We start from the raw sequence: 23,796 nt of genomic DNA, 5'->3' as shown, positions 1-23,796 counted from the left end.
GCAAAGGTGTCGTATGGCGCTTCTATCAACGAGCTCAGGATCTTCAGGGATGCCATTAAGTTTTCCTCGCTTTAAATAAACCTTGGCGCATTTGTCTAACCCCAATTCCATTCCAATTTCCTGAGTATATCGTTCGACAATCCCCAGAGCTAGATGCAGTTGCTCTCTGTTTTCAGCATAGATCTTAAGATCGTTCATGTAAAATATATGAGTGATCTTGTATTTTCGATCTGCAGGTTTGCCGCACAAGTACCCGTCGGAATGGCACAGTGCTAGAGATAGTGGCTATAATGTAAGGCAAAAGAAGAGTGGGCTCATGGTGTCTCTATGCACTTAACTATTTGCGGATGAACCTTTAAGATTTCCAAAAGACAGATGATAAGTCTTCGGGATGTCGAATCGAAAGCTTTCCGAAAATCAATCCAGGCCATCGATAGGTCACGCTGGTAGAATGCTGCATCTTTACAGACACATCTATCGATGAGCAGGTTCTCCCGACATCCGGCTACGCCTTTCTTTGAGCCTCGTTGTTCATACATTTCTTGCCACACAGGTTCAATTTTCCGAACAATCCTATCATTTAGGATAGATTTGAATATCTTATAAAGCGTGTTCAGACAAGTTATTGGCCTGTAGTTCTTCGGGTCAGCTAAGTTGCCTATTTTCGGCAGGAGTATTGTGCGCCCTTCCACCAACCACTCTGGAATCGGCTCTTTCGACTTCAAATATGAGGTCAAAATACGGGCCAAATGCTGGTGGGTTGAAGCAAACTTCTTCCAGCAGAAGGTTTTGATACAATCTGGTCCCGGTGCGGAATAGTTCTTAATCCCTCTCAATACTTTTTCACCTCATCGGCAGTGATGGGTGGGCATTCTTTATCAGGTGTTATGAGGGCAACACATAACTCTTTGAATCTATTTATATTTTCTGAGTCTTCGTCCAGTCTATGCTGAACTTCGTAGACTTCTCTCCAAAATACTTCGACCTCCTCTGGTTTGGGTTGGTGTTCGACAGTAACTGGAGGGTCTTGGAAGAGTCGAGATGGGTCAGAGAGAAACTGCTGATTCTCTCTGACCCACCTCTTCCTCCGCTCTAGACTTCTCTTAGCGTCAGATAGTGTCCGTGTTCTCTCAACAATATGCTGCCTGATGGTCAGCAACTTTGACTTGTTAAGTGTGTGATAACGGGCCCGGAGTTAGCGCGCGAACTTTTGAACCTTGGCGGTAAAATTCCTGCCAGATGTGATATAGTCAATCACACATTGAATGCGGGATGCGTACTGTCTTGCCCAGCCTATCTTTATGGCAAGTTGATGCATTCGTCTTTTGGCCTTATGATCAGCCGTTGGTTTTGTTTAACGGTTCGCATCGGCCGAAGCTCTCGCTGCATTATACACACAATAATTGATAGCCCAGAGGTCGGATTCACCGAAAAAATGTCCACGAAGCTCGTCATCCATTTCAGCCAGATCTTTAGGCTTGAGAGAAATCTTGGTGTTAATGTTTCTCCGGGTCGTGAAGCATCGCTCTTCATCTATTGGATGCCTGCCCGCGGTTGGTCTTAGTGTCGCCTCTCTTTCTTTGTTGCCGGCTTCTTCTAGCTGTGGTAGAGTAGGCGTTCCCGTTAACATAGCCCCTTTTACGGAGTAGTTCAGCATGATTTCGCAAACGTTGCTGCGAAAAGTGCGATAGCTCCGGGTGTTTCTCGCACCACAGAGCATGCAGCCGTGCCATGTAACCCCGTTCACGGGCCACACTCGCATCGTAGCACTCTAGCAAGTCGTAATTCAGTTGCTCCGTCCACCCAAAGTTCGCGAGATCCCGCCGATTCATCGCATTGAATCCATTTTCATTGGCTCCCCCAGCTCTAGATTTGTCGGCATTGTTGGCCGACCCATTGTCGGGAGCCCTGCGCGTTCTGTTGTTTTGAACAGCACTTACTACAACTATGTTTGGTGTTGTCATTTTTGTTCCCACGAGAAGCTAGGGAAAGGGGTTCGTCCATCCTTGTAGAGCCCCGAATGCAAGGATAAGGCTGCGTACTCTGAGAGGTCGCCTGGTATCCCAGAGTCACCGTTCTAGACACCTCACCCAGGTGCCATTCAACTTTCGGCACGGTTTTGACACCTCCGCTTGAGGGTAAATTCCTTCGGGACCACCCCTGGACAATTGTCCGCGACTGCCTATTTATTTTTGTAACCATATTCAGCAGAAACCCTTGGTACAGGGACCCTCTATCTGCAACCCGAGGACGCGTTCGGTGGCTTTGTCATAGGCCCTTTGGTTTGATTCTAGAGGAATCAAAACCGAAATGTATATATCTATATAATAATTATTAAACTTGGTGAGGATCAATAAGAATTTTTAGAACAAACCAACGTAGTTTAACGATTTACTTGTAATTGTGGAAAATTTTCCTTTAATCAAACAAAAAGACGTTTACATATTAGACAAAAAGAACATGATTATTATTTTTGACAGAATCCGTAGTTTGCTTTTTGATCTCGAAAAATTACATTGAAAATATGAAAAGTAAATTTAAAAAAAACGATACAGGTACAAGGAAAATTCGGTGACAAAAGTTGTACACCCAAAAAGGATCTATATATTTGTTATTATTAATTTTTCTGTGAAAAAACTTAAAATTTGCTATAGACGCTTGTTCTAAAAATATATTGGAAATAGATTCACAAATTTTGCTAATTGACTTTTTCGCACCTCGTATCGGTTTGCCTCAAATTTAGTTTTTTAATTCTCATTGTTATTTTTATGATTTAAAAAAGAACAATGCGTCCTATGAAAAAATAATTCACAATAAAAATTAAAATTTTTGGCATCAATAGTAATTTGCAAAATTGAAGCAAAAATTAATTATCCAATCAAAAATGGTCAATGGTAAATTTGTAGACCCTTCTAGGACCAATGATTTTTATTAGCATTTCCTCAGTATTTCGCGGTATTTGGCAGAAAATTTTAATTTTCTATTTTTTAAGAAAATTCAAGAATCTGTTACTGAAATCTTGTAGGATCTTTGAAAATCACCGGTTTTCTTTTCTTGATTCTTTTTAATATCGTTTGTTGTTTAGCTTTAAATTTTTTAATTATTTTATTAATATATATTTTAATTTTGTAAGTGAAATATCTCTTTAAATTTTTTATCGAAATGTATAATAATTTGAAACTTGAAATCATGGAAAAAATGTATATTTTACATAGTAAATGCTTTGTAAAATTCCCTGATTTCGCCTTTACCAATTCTTCATTTCCTCTAACTATTAGTTATAAAATACCAGCAATTTTATCTTGTAATACTTTTTAAAATTAGGGATTTTCATAAGCGAAACTAAATTATATTTTAGATACATAATTAACATTTTCAAATTTATTTATCTGTTGCAAAAAAATACTTCTATAAAAGATGACTTTAACAAAATTTTAATTTTTAAAGAAATAATTGAATTGTCAACCAATGAGATAATCCTTCATAAAAAAATGTCAACAAAGTAGTTCAGTTTTGAACAGGGATTTTAATAACAAAATTGAATTTTAAATCATAAAAGATCAGTTTTTGAAAAAAATGTCAATCTTTAACAAAAAGATGATTTATTAAGAAAATGGTACAACGAATATTTCTAAACAAAATAATTAAATCCTCAACCGAGGGAGAATAATTTTCAATCAAGTAATTGTATTTTGTCCAATAAAGGTAAAATTTTTATTTAAAAGATATTTTCTTTACTTTTCTATTTAAAAACATAAGTTAAAAAAAATAATTAATTTTTCTACAAAAATTGTTGAATTGTCAATCATATAGCATATAGATTTGAAAAATCGACCTTGAATAAAAAATGAAATAATAGACGTAGCCAAAAAGTAAAAACATTACCGGAATCGTTAAAGCCATATCTCCAGATGTTTTTTTTTCATTAAAAAAAAAATATTTAAACAATTATATTGTTAATCATTTTTGAACATTTATTTACCAATTGTGGTAAAAAATTCAGAGTTGTTGAGTTGATACTTTAAAGTATGTTATTTTTTACTTAACAACTCCGAATTGTTTACGACAATTGTTAAATAAACATTTAAAAATTATAAACAATATAACTATTTAATTTTTTTTTCAAATGAAAAAAACTGGAGATATTGCCAAGTAGAATCCAGAATTACCTTCTCTTTTGCTTTAGGACTTTTGTTTTTTTTTTATAATGAAGGATAAATAATCAAATCCATATGCGCCATGGGATATCGTCAAGCTGTGTGCGTAGAGGGGGCAAAAACAATGCTTTAACTAACTTTTTTGCATTGTTAAAATTTTTTTTTTAATAATGATACTTCAAAGTATGTTATTTTTCACTTAACAACTCTGAATTGCTTATCACAATTGTTGAATAAATTTTTAAAAATTATAAACAATATAATTGTTTAAATAATTACTTTTTTCTTCAAATGAAAAACTTGAAGATATTGCCGAGTAGAATCCAGAACTATCTTTACTTTTTCTTTAGGACTTTTGTTTTTTTTTCTATAATGAAGGATAAATAATCAAATCCATATGCGCCATGGGATATCGTAAAGCTGTGTGCGTAGAGGGGGCAAAAACAACGCTTTAACTAACTTTTTGGCATTGTTAAAATTTTTCTTTATTCATGATACTTCAAGGTATGTTATTTTTCACTTAACAACTCCGAATTGCTTACCACAATTGTTGCATAAATTTAAAAAATTATAAACAATATAATTGTTTAAATAATTTTTTTTTTAATATCTAATATTTCATTTTCAACTCAAGGACGAATTTTTAAATCTATATGCATAGCTAACTTCTGGGTCGTTAAAATTCACATCTTAGGATGAAAATTTAACTCAAATCTTTTTTGGACGAAAAGTCAACTATTTCTGTTAAATCTGTCTGTTAAATTAAAAAAAACACCGATTTTAGTAGAAATTGCACTGTTCCTTCTAGTTGAAATATTTGTAATTTTAGCTCAAAATTCATCTCTTGGGTTGAAACTTTGACTATTTTGTTGAAAATTCTTTTTTTTTAATAATTTTTTTAGTTTAAATTTAACTTTTCTACGTGTCTTTAAGTTCGACTTTGTTGAGAAAAAATTAATAATTATGATTAAATATTCGTTTGTGTTTCAAATGCATCTCTTTTGGTAGCATCTTTAATCGTTAAAATATCAACTATTAAATGCTTTGTTGAAAATTAATATTTGCAGGTGAAGAATTTAATTAATTTGTTGAAAATTTAAATATTTCTTTAAAACTGCATCTCTGGGGAGCCATCTTGGTATGTATTTGAAGCAGTCGTGGTTTACATCGCTCCGTGTTTGTAAGCTGAAGTGGTCTATACTACCCAGTGGGCACAAAATTTAGCGATGTCTTTACGACATCGTTACGACATCTTTACGACAACTTTACGACAACCTATATCCATGTCGTTTCGGTGTCTTTTCGATATCGTAAAGACACCCGAACTTTGTGCCCACTGGGACAACCTGGAAAAGATGTCAGCTTCTCAATTTGAGAAACTGCTTGGTACTTGGAAAACAGTATTTTAGCAGGGATCTTATTGAATCCAAAGGAAACAGCAGAAGAGGAATTACAGCCGATTAATAAAAAATTACATAAATGTAAATTAAACATTGAAGATCTAAAAAAAAATAAGGATATAAAGATAAAACTAGAACTAGGCCAACAAAAGACAGAAAGACTGAATAAAAAGAACAATGTTCTGATTTATGGATTGGAAAACAAGGAACAAGAAAATAATTTGGAGGATATTTTAACTCATTTTATGAAAAAATCGCTGGAGGTAGACATCGGGCATTCAGATATCAATTTCGCAAACAATGATAACAATGATAAATCACAACAATGATAACAGCTACACGCTAATTCTACATGTCCTAACCACGCACAGAAAAAATTCGAAAGTTCTAAGAAGAAAGATTATGCTCAAAGGTATCAGAGTTTCCATAGAAAATGTCTACGACAAAAACACGTTAGCTAACAGGAAGCAATTAATTTCACTATACAAAAAATTCAAATGTTTTCAAATAAACGTTGCGATCTGAAAAAAGTAACACGTTTTCTGAGAAAATCACGCTTATCGAGAAAGAGAGGTTGAATTAGCGATGATAACATGAATCAAAGCGAAGAAGAAAACATACTTGAAGTGGATATCCCTGAACAAAAAAATAAGTACAAAAGTAGAAAGGATTAATTTGAAGTTTGAAATTTGGAAAAATGTCTTTCTTGAACGGTAACAGGATAAAAAGATGATAAAGCAGAGAAAGCAAACAACTTGCCAAAATTGTCTGCCAACAATCAAAACTCGCCATTAGACTGCTACACCATTTACAATTATTTTCTGGAATATCGGAGGATATGGGAATTTATTAAACTTGGACCCGAAACAACAGGATCATCTTCTGGGTTACGAAATATTAGGATTCACTGAAACCTGGCTATGGAAAAAACTGGAAAAATTCCCAAACTTTTTAGCAGATTATCAGAAGGTGCAACACGTCGCGGAAAAGGATTTCAGCGTGGGAAGAGCAAGCGGAGGTATTTTAATTTTTATCAAAAAAAGAATAGCTTTGCAGGTATGATAGAACTTACAAACATGTGGATTTTTATCAAACTAAGAAGTAGGAATCAAACTTTTGTAGTAGAAGTAGTATATTTGATACCTAATTTAGACTCTTATATGGTCAAGGATATGTCAGGAGAGAGCATACAGGGTCTTAACTGTAATAGAAATGAAATTCCATACATAATCGGAGGAGATTTTGAATCTAGGCTGGGAAATTCGAATCAGATCGATGCGATGTTGCTAGAGGAATCAGTGTTATCAGGCTGATTGTTGACGAGTCTTACTGAATCTGAAAATTTGGTACTTTTAACTGGTAGATCTCCTGGTGACTCGTCAGCGAATTTTACCTTTACAAATTACAGATCACTTGCTAAGCACAATAGAATTGAATTTCACTACCAATAAGAATAAAAATTAAATAAAGAAAAATAATATTCAATTACAAGAAATATTTATGTGGGATGCACAGGATGATGAGTCATATATAAAACGATTGGAGAACTCCGAAATGATTCAGGTCAATAGTGATTCGATATAACAATTAAATTTAAAGCTAAGAATATAAGTTGGATGGAAGGAGAATTTAAAACTTTTAATGATGAATTGAATTAAGCTTTTCAAGAGGCTAAAGAGAAGAAATTTGAATAAATTACAATTAACTAAATATAATGCAATCAAAAAAGCGTACAAAATGTTAATCAAAAAGAAGAAAAAACGAGCAAGAGGAAAAGACTTGAGGGCATTTATCAATATAAAAGAGGAGCAAGAATTCTGGATCCCAGTAAGGAAATTTATAAGTAGAGACCCAGTGGGCAAAAAGTTTGGCGACATCTTTACGACATCGTTACGACATCTTTAAGACAACTTTACGACATCCTATGTCCATGTCGTTAAGGTGTCGTTACGATATCGTAAATAAGTCGTATGATCTGACGATGTCTTCACGATATCAAAAAGACACCGAAACGACATGGACATAGGATGTCGTGAAGATGTCGTAACGATGTCGTAAAGACGTCGCCAAATTTTGTGCCCACTGGGCAATATTCAAATTGTCCGATTCCTACTAAAGTGTGGGAAAATTATTATATTACACACTTTGTGAATCCAAAATTACATAAATTTAATTTTCGGGTCGGGGGATATAATCCTGAGCTTGATGGCGAGATGGAAATCGACGAACTGATTCAAAGTTTAGGTAGAGCTAAAAATTATAACGATTCAGGGCCCGATGAGATAATTAATGAATTTTATAAGTTTGTACCCTTCAATGCTGTGAGTTGAACGTTAAAATTTATTTAAAAAATCTTAGAGACGAAAGAAATTTCAGAAGGCTGTGGGAAAATTAAAGCGATTGTATTTCATAAAATGAAGAATAAAATAAAATGAGGAGGTTTTGTCCCCTTTCCACTGAAGTTTTTTGTTTATTTAATTTATTAAATTTAATTATACAGCCATGTACAAAAATTTTTTGTATCAGGGTATGGGACACATGTACCCGAATCTATTCTGATGTCCTGTATTGAAATACACCCTCCGAATTTGTCCAGCAGTTCAAGGCTTAGCCCTAACCTCAATAAAACAGCCAAAAACTGGCAAAATAGCTATTTTCACGTAAAAAAAGTAGAATAAACATATCTACAACCTAAAATCTCTATCAAAATTTACTCAAACTTATCTATTTTGATACGCTGAATACGAATTCATGACCTAAATTTAGCAAACAGGTCCAGATTTAGCCCTAACCTCAAAAAACATCAGAAAATCGCAAATAAAACTGATTTTTTCCTTCAATGAAAAAAATTATATCTCAAATCTGAGTGAGAATGTACAGGTTTTTATGTCTTTCATTGAGATGTATTCGAATTCATAACCTATATCAGCCCAGCAGGTCTAATTTGGCCCTAACCTCAAAAACCATGTGAAAATACCAAATCCAACCGATTTTCACCATATAAGGTTAAAAAATGAAAAACTTACACCTCGAATCTGAGTCCATACGTCCACGTTCTTATGTATTTTTTTGTTGCAAAACTATGTTTAATTCTGTCTGCCATAGCAGCATAGATGTCGTTTGTCTAGATACTTGCGGCGACGATATATTCATAGCTTTAAATGATATCAAGTACCCAGTGGACACAAAATTTAGCGACGTCTTTACGACATCGTTACGACATCGTTACGACATCTTTACGACAACTCTACGACATCCTGTGTCCATGTCGTTTCTGTATCTTTGTGATATCGTAAAGACATCATCAGATTTCACGACTTATTTACGATATCGTAAAGACGCCTTAACGACACGGACATACGATGTCGCAAGGTTGTCGTAAAGATGTCGTAACGATGTCGTAAAGACGTCGCCAAACTTTGTGTCCACTGGGTAGTGATTCCAAATCTCAGATCAGCGATAGTGACCTTTCAGAAATGTATTCAACGCCTGTTTACACACAAAAAAACAAAGGATAAAATTTGTTGCAATAAAATTTAAAAATTCCTATAATTTAATGTTACAGAATTCTCGGTAGAATTGGATATTATTTGATAGAGACAATTAATTCTTCTAGACAATGTAGGGATTAGAAGTGTTTGAGGTCATGTTATGGAATTTTTTATGGACTTGGACATTTTTCAACAGATATAATTAAGTCTTTCCGAAAACTTTACATTTTTAAGAGTTTTTGGTTAAATTAGAAATTTTTGTCAGAAATGGTTATTTTACAACATAAGCACTTGTGCCTTTTATCAAACTTGAAAATTTGAAAAATGCTAGGTCAACTCAGAGAAATCTTCCTCGAAATACATATTTTCAAAACAAATAGATATTTTAGAAAACTTAAAAATCCAAACATTTAGGTTATCTCAGGTAATTAATATTGCTGGAATTGATCGCTTTTAAACAGAAAAAGTTTTTACATTCTCATCATTTATGATTGAGAAAGTATTAGAATTGTCTGAAATTTGACATTACAGTTTTTCAACGGATCTCTACGTTTCGACAGCACCTAAGCCCGAAAATAAGATTTTTACGATAGCGTCTGTCTGTCTGACTGTCCGTCCGGCCGTCCATAAACACGATAACTCTCGAAAAAATGAACGGATCAAATCGATCTTTGGCACACTGTTTTGAGATCCTAAAAAAAGGACGAGTTTGTTAACCAGCTATTCTTTATGATTTTTTTTCAAAAAGTGAGTGCATTTTTAAAATTTTTGAGACCACTTTTTTATGAATTTGAGAATTATATGTACGCACATTTATAGTATCGAAATGGACAAACAATTTGTCCTGATGACTTTTTTCGATTAAAAGAAAATTCTTAGAGTCATAGCTTTTTCAAAATTTTGTAAAACAACCGAAATTTAAAATTTTAACCTAAACAAAGCGAAATATGAAAAAGTTTCAGGAGAAAAAAAACATTGCTTTTTGAAATCCCTATAATACTGTTATGACAAATTTGTGGATTTTCTTAGAAAATCCAAAATTAAAATTTTGATTGCCCAAAAAATAAATAAAAATAAAAAAATTCTATTTTGTGGTGAAACTATGCAGAATACGAAAAAAGATGAATTGACGAAAATATAACCCCCCAAAAATATACAAATGAATTAATAATAACTTCTTGATTAAAGGCGTACTTTTTGCTTTATTCGTGAAAAATAACATTGAAAATAAAAAAAATCAAATAAATAAAAAATTTGTGGAAAACTCCCTCAAGTTAAGAACAAAAGTTATTCAACTAAAATTGTACGCCTAAAACATATCTAAAAATTTGTTATAAATTACTTTTTGATAAGATGCGTAGTTTTGGTTATAATCATAAAAATGAAATTAAAAATAAAAATGAAAAATTTGTGGAAAACGACGAAAGGTACGAAAACGAATTGATAGACAAGAATTGTTCGCTTAAAAAAAATGCAAATTTATCATAATTTAATACATTCTCATCATTTATGATTGATAAAGTATTAGGATTATCCTAAATTTTACGCTACAAAACTTAGATTTCGAACCAAATGACGCAAGATAAGACAAAGTGTTAACAAGAAATATTAGCTTTGAAAAATCCTACAAATTTTCACTTAACCATTTTTCAATAGGACTAGTCATTTTTTTATAATTCTCGAAAGTAGAATGTGAAACATTGAAAATTAATATCTTAAGCCAATATACCACGCCGAAAAATCTCGAAAAAAAATAAACGGATCAAATGGAACTTTCGCACAATTTTTCTTGGTAATAGAAGAAAGAACGGATTCTTTAAAAAGTCATTTAGGATAGTAATTCAAAAAGTCAGAGCTTTTTAAAAAAAGTTGCGAATTTTCTTTAGATTTAAAAATTCTATGTATGACTGTTGTTGGTACATCTAAAGCTTTTTTACGATAAAAAATTATCTAAGTTATATCATTTACAAAACTTAAAATATCAATCGATAATTAAAATTTTTAACCAAACAACGCACGGTTTGAAAAAAGTAGAAAGAAGAAAAACGTTGCTTTTTAAAAGGCCCACAACATTTTCATAACAACTTTTTTAATATAATTGAACAATCGAAAATTCAAATTTTTATTGCACAAAAAATAAGGAACAATAAAAAAATGATGTTGTACTCAACCTATGTATGATACATATGAATAAAGGTGCGTGAATCAAAATTGTGCTTCCAAAAGATTTACAAACTTATTATTATTATTACACACTTTTTGATAGGATACGCAGTTTTAGTTTTATTTATAAAAACAATAATAATAAAGAATTAAATGTTTGGACAAACAACACAAGCTACGAAAAAATTCAACAAAAGCTGTTTAACCAAAAATTTGTGTATATTTTGGAAATTAATCCTTTTAACTGAAATCTTAACTATTTTGTTGAAAATAGAATTGATTGGTTGTAAATCAACTTTTTTGTTGAACATTAATATTCTCGAGTTTTTTATTTATATTTAAAATTTTGTTTGTTGAAATATCAACTACAAAATTTCACATTGAAAGTGAATCTTTTTAAGTTACGAATTTAAAACTTTAGTTAATGTAGCATCGCAATCAACAATTTTTTTTTATGTATTGAAAATTTTTTTCTGTGACTTAACATTAAACTATTTTATAGAAAAAATCTTTCTGTAGTTTAAAAAATGCCACAATTTTGTATAAAATTCAACTATGCGTCCAATTAAAAAGTGACATATTAAAAATTTCTCATGATTAAAGCAAATACTACGCAACTCATAAAAAAAATTACAAATTTTTATAAATAATTTTTTTTATGAGTTGCATAGTATTTGCTTTAATCATGACAAATATTTTATAAATCACTTTTCGATTGGACGCGTAGTTAAATTTTAAACAAAATTGTGGCATTTTTTACATTCTCATCATTTATGATTGAGAAAGTATTAGAATTGTCGGAAATTTGACATCACGCTTTTTCAAAGGATCTCCACGTTTTGAGACCCTTTTAATCCAAAAATCAGGTTTTCACGATAGCACCTGTCTGCCTGTCCGTCCGGCCGTCCGTCCGTGAACACTATAACTCTCGAAAAAATGAGCAAATCAAATCGTGAACTAGCTATTTTTGATAAAAATTCAAAAAGTGAGTGCATTTTGAAAATTTTTTAGACCACTTTTTTATGAATTTGAAAATTCCATGTTCGGATATTTATTGTATTAAAAAGAACAAACAATTTATTATCATGACTTTTTAAAATAAAATAAAAATTCTCAGAGATATAGCGTTTTCAAAATTTTTTAATTAACCGAAAATCAAAATTTGAAGCCAAAAAACGCACGATATGAAAAGAGTCAAGAGAAGAAAAACATTTCCTTTTGAAAGCCCTACAAGAAAATTAAATCAAATTTTTGGATTTTCTTTGAAAATTAAAAATTAAAATTTTTATTGCACAAAAAATAATGAGAAAAAAAATTCCATTTTGTGGACAAACTATGTAAGATAGGAAAAAAGATGAATCAACAAAAATTGTTATCCTAAAAAAGATCTACAATTTCGTTAAGGATCACTTCTTGATAGAACGCGTACTTTTTGTTTTATTCCTGAAAAATAACATTGAAAAAAAATAATAAAAAAAATGTGTGGAAAAACGACGAAAGTTACGAGAAAAAAAATATTTAGCAAAACCTGTTTACAAATATCGGTCGGGAATCGAAAATCACTAAAAGTGATTTTTTTGATAAAGTTTTTTTCAAGCATTCCAAATGCAAGAAAGAAATATCCGAGCGCGAAGCACGAGATTCATCCGTCGCGCGCTCTAGGCGCGCTCAAACATTTTTAGGTAATCTTAGAGAAAATCTTGCTGGAATTGCATATTCTCCAAGAAAAACAGTTAAGCCCTAATGAAATTCATTAATATAAAAAAATTTTAGGTTATGTTATGGAATATCTTCTGAAATTAGATATCTTTCATCCGAAACAGTTCTTTCCTGAAATATAACATTTTGGAAACTTGAAGGTTATGTTAGCAAATTTTTGTCGGAATGAGATATTTTAAAACATCAAAAGTAAGGTCTTTTTAAAAACTTATAAATTCGAACAATTGTTGGTTCTAATCTATAATTTTTCTGAAAGACTTAACTGTCTCTGTTGAAAAATATCCAATTCTATCTCTAGCATTTACTTAAATTGTGTGCATTTGTGAGGTTTCTGTAAGGCCAAACTGCTTCTGTTGTATAATATCCAATTCCGGCGAAAATTCCCTAAGATAGCCTCAACTTGCATAACCTTATGTTCCTTTCCATGCAGAAATTCCAATTTGGATCTAATCGGGGCCAGATCGGGCATAATTTGGCCCAAACCAGGATATCTATATGGAACCAGACTCACAATGAAACGCGATGCCCGATCGGGGGCCAAGCGCTGCGCCCAGAGATAACCATACCTGGCCCCGATCGGGCCCATATTAATTTATTTTTCATATTTTTTAATTAGAAGCGATTCTTAAATAAAATAATATTAAAATCGAATATATCACCTTCTTAACCAAAATTTGAGAATATAATTATCAGGTTATCTATCAGATCGCGATATGAAAAAATTGGAGTATGTCAGACACTTTTTTTCGAGCAAACGGAAAAAGTCAAACGACGCAAAATAACAGCCAGAATTTGTGTATGATAAACCATTTAAGTATTTTGCAATATATTACTTACGTTTTGCTCCATTTTTTAAATACAATACGTGAAACGGAGAGAGAGAGAGAGAGAGAGACAGTAACATGCAAATTCAATTAAATTTGAAGTCAAGTGCGATCAATATATGCAATTAAAGAAATTAAATTAACTTGTAATACAAATTTTATGAATCACAGATTTAAAAATATTATTTTTTAATTTAATTAATTTTTTTACGATTTTAATTAAGGTTAAGTTATTTATAATAAATTAATCATTAACTAATTATTTGATTTCAAATTTAATTATATAAAAATGGCAATAATAATCAATGAATAAGCAATCAGAAAATATTCAATTTAAAATAAATTAAAAAATTAATTTCAGTTATCAAGTTGAATTTAATAACTGAGTTAAAAAGAGATTTTTAATTGCAAAATGTAGATATGACTGTATGGTTCTTTGTGTTTTGCCTAAAATTATCATGGTGCTCTTTTATTCTTTTAGAAAGTAATCTACCACTGACACCTATCTAGTAGTTTTCATAAATTAAGTGATAGTTTAAAAGCTGGACCTACAAGATTGTTTACTATAATGATTTTATGTTCGATTGGATAATTAGAAAAAAAGTTTACGTATCTACCGGAATAAGTATCCTCTTGAAACCAATTCGTAATACAAAATCCTGTTTAAAAAAACAAGAATCCAATGACCAAATTTGGACCACAACAAATAAACGAAAACCAAAAATCCCATTTTAATCTGAAAAAAAATTTTCGGACAAAAATAATCCTCTTTTTTATTTTTGCCCGAAAATTTTATTTTATTTTTTTGTTTTTTTCGATTACAATGGGATTCTTGGTTTTCGTTTATTCGTTGTAGTCTAAATTTGGTCGTTGGATTCTTGTTTTTTAAACAGCATTTTGCATCAATTTGATTACTGGACGTTAAATGGGATTTTTAATTTGGATTTTGATCTAATTTAAATTTCGTAAATTTTGAATTAGTAATAATCATACCTGAATCAGTTTTTATAACTTCAACATTCAAAAGAAAAATTAAAATTAAAGAATGCTAAATTATTTTATTATTAGGCTTATAAATATAGGAACCCCGTTCTAGATATAAATGTTCCTTATTGATGTGTTCTTCTTCGTTACATTATTGTTACTCTCTCTTTCTCTCTATTTCTCGTATTGTATGTGAAAAATTGAGTTGTGTCTCCTATTCACTTAAGTTTTCTATTTATTAAATTTATTAACTTCAATAATTTTTAATCATGGAATCAGTAAAGATGATTGTATTTAATTATTGAAAATATGAGCATAAGTTTTCTCGATAATTGGGTAAGTATACGTTACTGAAAAATTTTAACCTAATTTTCGTGTTATGTGTAAGAAAGGCTTTGTCTAGGCATCCAGAATTCTGAAGTAATAGATCCCCTGGTTCGGAACGGCTATTTGTCCAAAATTCTTGATAATTAGCCCACACACATCGGATGGTTATTTGTCAAGAAACCCAGTGGGCAAAAAGTTAGGCGACGTCTTTACGACATCGTTACGACATCGTTACGACAACTTTACGACATTCTATGCCCATGTCGTTAAGGTGTCTTTACGACATCGTAAATAAGTCGTATGATCTGACGATGGCTTTACGATATCGCAAAGACACCGAAACGACATGGGCATAGGATGTCGTAAAGATGTCGTAACGATGTCGTAAAGACGTCGGCAAATTTTGTGCCCACTGGGAATTACTTTAAAAAATAAAGAATTACGTAATTTGTGTATGCACTTACAAATGAATATACCTGATTCTTTATAAAATAGAGTCTTTTTTTATAGTGGGAGCTGGAGAAATGGTACAAGACGTGATCAATCACTCTTATGTGACCAGTCGCTAAAATGTAATTCTCCATTCTCATTCATGAGAGTGTAACTTAATCGTCAAAATTTTCGATCTCTGCCTTTTAAAAAAGCAAAGAAAATTAATTTTTTTTTCCAAATTAAACATTTTTTGTTAAAGTTTCTCATAGATGGGAGGAAGACTTGCAAATTACCCAAAGAAATGGTTAATTTCTTCAAAAATGAGAAATGTTATGTACTTTTGAAAATTTTTAAAATGTTCAGAATGATAGAAAAAATATTTTTCTAAAAGATTAGGAAATTTCATTAAAATTCATCATTAGATATAAAATGTACTTAGAAACTATGTTGGTTACATTTTTCTATTAGACAAAAATTCAAAAAATGTGAGCTTTTTTAAAATTTGAATAAAAATTTTCTACGAATTTTAGAAATATTTATCAAATTTTCTGATTCGCATCCAAAAGAGTTGCAAATTATCCTAATGACCTTTTTAAATTCGATAAAACTAATTAGACAAAAGTTCAAAAATTTGAATCATTTTCAAAAATATACAATTTTGGTTTTCTAAGAGATCCAAAAGTTTAAAACGTTATTTTTAGTAGATTTTAACAAGATTTACAATTTACTTTGATGAAGTTTTTCAAGTGGACACGAATTATCGAGCACGAAGCGAATGTTTCGTAATGAGGGTGCAATCGTTAAAGCCGCAGGTGCTTTGAGAACCTTTTTTAAAAACAAATTTAAAAAAACTCGGTTACAATTTATGGCTGTCATTCTTCAGAAGTTTAAGTGGGGGGGGGGGGGTCTGCTTTAGAGAGTAAAAAACCGTTTTTTTTTAATTCTCTTGTAGTAAAACATCTCAAAAATATTTCCTTAAAATTTTAAGTCAATCGGAGCGAAACTTGCCAAGTTACAAATTATATACTTTTGACAGATATATCGGAAGAACACAACGATCTTGTCGATCGATTTGTTGTTGTTGCGATTTTACAGATAAAAAATGGCGGATTTTTTAGGCAAAAAATTGATTTTTTCAGTTTTTTGACCGCCAAAACTGGAAAAATATATATATAAACAGATCGTTGTGTCCTAGGCATTTACTTAATTTATCGACATTTTTTTATTATTTTGATTTCATATAATCCATTCTCGGGTTATCACGTGCACCACAGAGAATCATTTTTCGAAGGCGTTTCCGAAGATCTCTTGACAACGGCTCAATTTTTTATATATTTACACAAAAATTTTACAAAATATTTTTGAAATGTCACTCAAAAATGTACAAAAGTTTATAAATGAATTACTTTTACCGTTTCTTCAGGAAAATTCGCAAAGAAACTCTTTTTTTACCCTCCGGATGATACCCCCACCCCCCTTAAATAACAGTTTTCGATTTAGTTTATAGCATTTATAATATTTTAAAAAATTATTTGAAATTGTACGCATTAAACGTACGAAAAATCGTGTAAAGTGCAATAGCGCACTCGCGCGCCCTAGTGCGCGCTCAAACTTGGCGCGAAGCGCCGTGCGTTCTTCGCGTAATGAGAATGTGCCCGCGCAGCGGTGCGATTTTGTTTAAAGGGGTAACTAGGAAAATGGGTTCGAGATTTGTTTTGTCACTCTTCTATACAAGCCGCTAAAACGTATTTTTTAAAAGGAAGATTTGGAAAAGGGGTTCTAGATGTGATTAGTCACTCTTTCGTCACGAATTGCTATGATGTACTTTCTAAAGCGAGAGCTGGAAAAGGGGTTCGTGATGTGACCAATCAATCTTTTGTGACCATTCGCTTAAACTTTTTTTTTAAAGGTGATACTGGAAAAGGGGTTTGAGATTGGCCCAATCACTGTTCTGTAATCAGTTGCTAAAACTTATTTTTTTATAGGGGCAGCTGAAAAATGGGTTCGAGATCTAACTAACCACTCTTCTATACCAGCCGCTAGAACGTATTTTTTCAAGGGCGAGCTGGAAAAAGGGTTCGAGATTTAACCAAATACTGTTTTGTGACCATGCGCTAAAACTTATTTTTTTAAAGGGGGAACTGGAAAAGGGGTTTGAGATTGCTTCAATCACTCTTCTGTAACCAGTCGCTATAGCTAATTTTTTAAAAGTAGAATTAGAAAATTGGTTTAAAATGTGACCAATCACTCTTCTTTAAGCAGTCGCTATAACTATTTTTTTTAAGTGGGAGCTTGGAAAGCGGTTCGAGATGTGACCAATCACTCTTCTCTCACCAGTCGCTAAAACATATTTTTCTAAAGGTTTTTAATTTTTTAAAAAACTAATTTCTGAGCTATCCGACATTAAAAAATATTTTTCACCAAACTCTGCATGGCCTATAACAAATACTTGAAGTATTTGTTATAGGCCATGCAGAGTTTGGTTAGTGCGTTTGTTTCTCTTGATTGTAGGCCAATTTGTGTCTATATTACAAATTGATATTCCTATTTTTTTATAAAATTGTAAAATTTAGTTAAAGTAGAAAAAGATTTTGCTGGAACAGAAGGTTCCTTGTTGTTAAAATTGTTCGCATTAAAAAATTCATGCCTGGCAAAAAATGTCGGATCTGTATACATAACGATAATTTAAACCAAAGTAAATACTCTATTCCTGAAAAATTTCTGAACAAATAGCCGTTAGCTGTGATCAGGCTATTTTCCGGAATTCTGAACGAATAGATTCTGGACGAATAGCCGGTCTGAGTCAATTTAGCTATTCTTCCAAAATTATGGTCAAATAGACACTCCGTAAAATAAAACAATTTTATATTCACTTCATTTCACATTTCCAATTTAAATCTTATTACATATTTCTTTCACAGACTAATGAGAAAAAAAGATTTTTATAGAGAACCTAACAAGTTTCTTGCCACATAATTCTTGTAAACCTTTTTATTTGAATGGAATTACAACTAGATTTTGTTTCTTTGGTCTGAAGTATGCCTAATGAACATCATCTTTTTATTTTATAAATTATTATATTACTCAGACAAATTACATTGCTTAACTAACATCTTATTATAGGACAAAGTATTTCATGTAATAATAATAATAATAACAATGCATACGTATGTGCATACATAAATACATGCATACGTACAGTAAACACGATTGTGCACTTTAAGAAAAATGGACCCAGTGAGCACAAAGTTTGGCGACGTGTTTACGACATTGTTACGACATCTTTACGAAAACTTTACGACATCCTATGTTCGTGTCGTTGAGGTGTCTTTACGATATCGTAAATAAGTCGTATAATCTGACGATGTCAGATTATACGCCAAATTTCGTGCCCACTGGGGAATCGTGTCTTTCGTGTTGCAGATTTGAGTTTAGAATCCGATCCCATGGGCAAGAGCGACCTTAATCCTGGTTCTTCTCGAGGCGGACCGTCTTCTTCTGGCAGAAGTTCTCCAGATAGGAATCTTTCTCTTGCCGATCCTCATTTGTCCCCTACGTTTCCTCATGCTGCTGAACCTCCCCTCGTCCCGTTGTTCATCGTGGCAGACCTTCTTCCTCCAAACCTTCCTCTGACAGGCATTCTCCAGATACGATTCTTAGTCCATCCGTTCCGGATTCTTCTGCCAGGTTCAGATACAGGTCCAGGTCACCTACTGCCAGGCATCGCTCTCAAACATTATTTTTATATCCAGTTGAAAAACTTGGATATCTGAGATTTGTTTGCTACAGAAATCCGGACTGGTGCTTCCAACTTGAAACGTACGATTTTCCACCCGATAAACATATTCTGATCTCAAAAACACCGAATGCCTATACCCCTTTAGAAAAAAGAGAACTACCAAGTGGGCACAAAGTTTAGCGACGTGTTTACGATATCTTTACGTCATCTTTACGACAACCTTACGACATCGTATGCCCGTGTCGTTAAGATGTCCTTACGATATCGTAAATAAGTCGTATGATCTGACGATGTCTTTATGATATCGCAAAGATACCGAAACGACATGGACATAGGATGTCGTGAAGTTGTCGCAAAGATGTCTTAACGATGTCGTAAAGACGTCGCTAAATTTTGCGCCCACTGGGTATATTGTATTATCAAATTCTCAAGGTGATTTTTTTGGATGTTTAATATTATTCGAGGTGCTATTCACTCTGAAGTCGAACGTTTCGAACGTAAGAATGTTGCGTGAAGTCGTCATACAATGTAGTGAGTCAGAAAATACGAACGTAGCATCATGCGAAATCAGTAACGAGTCAGTACGAAGTCAGAGTGAAGTCGGACGAAGTCAGACGAAATCGAGACTTCCGCGTGCGGTAATTCCAAACAGTAAGTGAATTTGTGCCCTCCCAGTGGGCACAAAATTTGGCGACGTCTTTACGTCATCGTTGCGACATATTTACGACAACTTTACGACCTCCTATGTCCATTTCGTTAAGTCGTCTTTGCGTTATCGTAAATATGTCGTATGATCTGACGATGTTTTTAAAATATCGTAAAGGCACTGCAACGGCATAGGCATAGGATGTCGTAAAGTTGTCGTAAAGATGTAACGATGTCATAAAGACGTAGACAAATTTTGTGCCCACTGGGCTTGCATCGATTCTCCAAATCATATTTGGTCCCAGGTGCGATTATTTTCAGACTGTAATTTTTTCGAAACAATTTTATGTTAGGCTCCCCTTTTCTGGGTTATCTATCATGAGTATTTTTTACAAGAAAAAACGAAGTGAGAAATAAAATATGGAATTCTACCATATAAACAATACTAAATGACTTTTTATTAATACTTATAAATGATTATTACTCAATAAAAAAATTATTAAATAGCCAATAAATTCACTAGTAATGTATTTTTTGGTTACCTCGCTTATTTTCGTTGTGAAATGAATATTTTACTGTGGGAAAAAGAGATGTTAAAAACACTTAAAAAAAAATAATGCATCTTTTGATTATGTATTGTAGGTATTTCGTTTTTTCTCAACTAAACGGTACTTTTTCATTAGAAAAAGATTAAATAGCCAAGGTAACTTACAATTTATTCAATTGTAGGTTATTTATTTCTTTGTTGCTTTAAATAAATATATTTTGGCCATGAAAAGGCTAAATTAGAAAATACAGTTCAAAACGAATTTTAAGGTTATCTCTCACTTTTTTGGTGGGGAGTAAACCAATGTCTTATGACGAAAATCGGGTAAGTTGGTAATAAAATGAACAAATAATGCAGTTTTTGGGAATATCTTCTAATTTGTCCGTTTCCTCTCAATTAAATAGTTGTTTTTTATGGAGAAAATTAAATAGCGAAAGAAGTCCACTAGTCATGTTTTTTAGGTTATGCTATTTATTTTCACGTGGAAATGGATATTTTATAATTCAGAAAGTCTACGCTAGAAACAAAATTCACAAGTAATTGCATTTTCTAGTTATGTTTTAGACGTCCTCCGATTTCTATCGACTAAATAGAAGCACTTAGTACTTCCGATTGTAAAAGCGTTCCCAGTGGGCGAAAAGTTTGGCGACGTCTTTAGGACATCGTTACGACATCTTAACGACAACTTTACGATATCCTATATACATGTCGTTAAGGTGTCTTTACGATATCGCAAAGACACCAAAACGACATGGACATAGAATGTCGTAAAAATGTCGTAAAGAAGTCGTAACGATGTCGTAAGGATTATATTATCATAATTATTGAGTTAAGTGTCAAAGAATTACCTATTTCGTAAAGAATATTTTTAAATCCATGAAATTTTATTTCTTACACCAAAAGGCATGAAAGTTTAGACCCTTAAGTTTCGAGGATGTACACTTTTTTATGCATATCTGAATATGACATTATCTATCAGTAATTTGACATTTTTTGTCTCCTATTTTTTTGTGTATAAAAAAACATTCCCACACTTTTTAAAATAATAAATATTTTATGTTTCGCTAACTTTATATAAAGATGATAAGACATCCATATAAAGAAACCTGAAGACATTTAAAAAAAAAGATGCGGCAAATTTTGTGTTAAAGTAATTGTCGGCTTCAAAGCAGCCAATTCACAACCATTTAGCTCTTTGATATCGTTATCATTGACATTGTTGCGTTGATAATTTTATTTCAATTTATCGAGAAATTTAATCTTTAATAATAATCGATATGATCAGACAAAAGTAACAATAATTTTAAACTTTTGCACGGTAAAATCGCTTCGTGTATCGTTGAATTAAAAATTATTATAGTTTGTGTTTAATATTTGAAGAATGCTCTTTTTTAACCCAATGGGCAGAAAATTTAATGACGTCTTTACGACATCGTCACGACATATTCACTACAACTTTACGACATCTCATATCCATGTCGTTAAGGTGTCTTCACGATATCCTAAATAAGTCGTATGATCTGCAGATGTGTTTACGATATCGCAAAGACACCGAAACAACATAGATATAGGATGTCGTAAAGTTGTCGTAAAGATGTCGTCACGATGTCGTAAAGACGTCGCCAAATTTTTTTCCCATTGGGAACTTTTTCAAATACAGCCAGTATTATAATTATCAAATGTTTGCCCAATTTCAAGTTTGGCTCCAACTGGGAAAATTATTTTAAGGCTACAACAGCGTTAGCAGCCCCATGCCACTTTTCTGGTGGCCTGTTCAAAATATTTGTCATGAGAGTTGACGGTCACCGTATGGCGGCGCCAGCTATGCAGTTGTCCTAGAATTCAAATAGCAAGGAAAAAGTTGTAAAAGAAATACTTGTTAATTGAAAATAATTTTCTAATAGTCCCAGATAAAAGATAATACATTTTTCACATATTTTTAACCCTAATAATTTAAAATAATTTGCAAAAATCGTAAAATTCACTGCTTTTAGACATTGTAGACCAGTACATTCCTACTAACCAACACAAATGATTAATTATGTGCAATTAAGTTATACATATAATTACTTGCGTAATTTTTAAATATCCGAAAAGAAAAATGTATAAATTTTATAATATTCTATATTATCTAATGTGATTTATCAAATATTTTTTATTTGTTAATTTATATTCATTACAGTTTTAAAATATTTTAATAAGAAATTATGTGTATTTATTATTAGATGTATTATCATTTATTTATATCATTATATGTTATTTCAATTTAAAAAAATTAAACTTAATAAAAATTATTTTTTAAACGGATAAAAATATTCTAATTTTAATTATCACTAAGTTTAGAAAAGAACTCGAGATGAACTTTTGAAAAAATTATTTCAGGTTATCTTTAGTTGACAATAACTGTTTAGAGTTTAATGTTCTTATTTTTTTCATTAGGCCAAAGTTCCAATTCTTTTTTAATTCTAACGATGTAACGCTGATATTTCATTCCTTATAAGATTCTCTACAAATTTTCGTAATACTTTTTTATTTAATAAATTGTAGTAATTAAAACTGACTGTTTACAAAAATAACGATTTTATAATCCCTAAATAAAAGCTTTTTAATAAAAAAGTGCCGCAATGTGTTTTGCAAAGAAACTTTCAAGAAATAAAATAAGCCCTAAAGTATTGGGGTTAAATACTAAATAATAGTTACAACTTTAACCTAAAAGGGAGATAGAAAAACATGAAACCCTACAAAATAATGCCAAATAAATAATGCAAATTGTGAAATATTTATTTGAAATGTTCACCTCGAATTCTTTCCCAAAACTATTTATAATTCACAATTAAATGTTTTCCTCGATTTTATAAATAATTTTCAACAACGTTTATTTTTCAGCTTAAAATAACTTTTGTTCATATTAAATTTGTAAACAATTACAAGGAAAATTGTCTTTTCTTTTTAAATCTCAAGCTAAATTTCATGAAAATAGTTATGATGAAAAGTACAATTTAAAGTGAATTCGCCAAAGTGAATTAAATTTGTTTACAATGTATAATTTTAGTTTATTTTTTAAACTTGAAAATTCTTCAACATTAAAAAAATCTGTAAAATAAGAAAAAATGTCCTAAAATATTCCAAAGAATAACTTTATATTTCTCTAACAAACTAGAGAATATTATTTAATTCTCTCAAAATCTTTCCGAATTCATTAAAAGATTCTTTTTACAAAATTTAAAAAAATCTACATTTATTTTTTAAAATGTATAATTTTGGAATTAACCTTTTTTCAAATCTTTTTAAAATATCTTATCGGTCTAAATGTCTTTTAAAGTATTTGAATTTTCTTAAAATTTTTAAAAGAGAAAGAAATTTGCATT

The sequence above is a fragment of the Belonocnema kinseyi genome, chromosome 10, assembly GCF_010883055.1.
Source record: "Belonocnema kinseyi isolate 2016_QV_RU_SX_M_011 chromosome 10, B_treatae_v1, whole genome shotgun sequence".
Lineage (NCBI taxonomy): Eukaryota > Metazoa > Arthropoda > Insecta > Hymenoptera > Cynipidae > Belonocnema > Belonocnema kinseyi.
Note: the sequence above shows the minus strand (reverse complement) of the source record.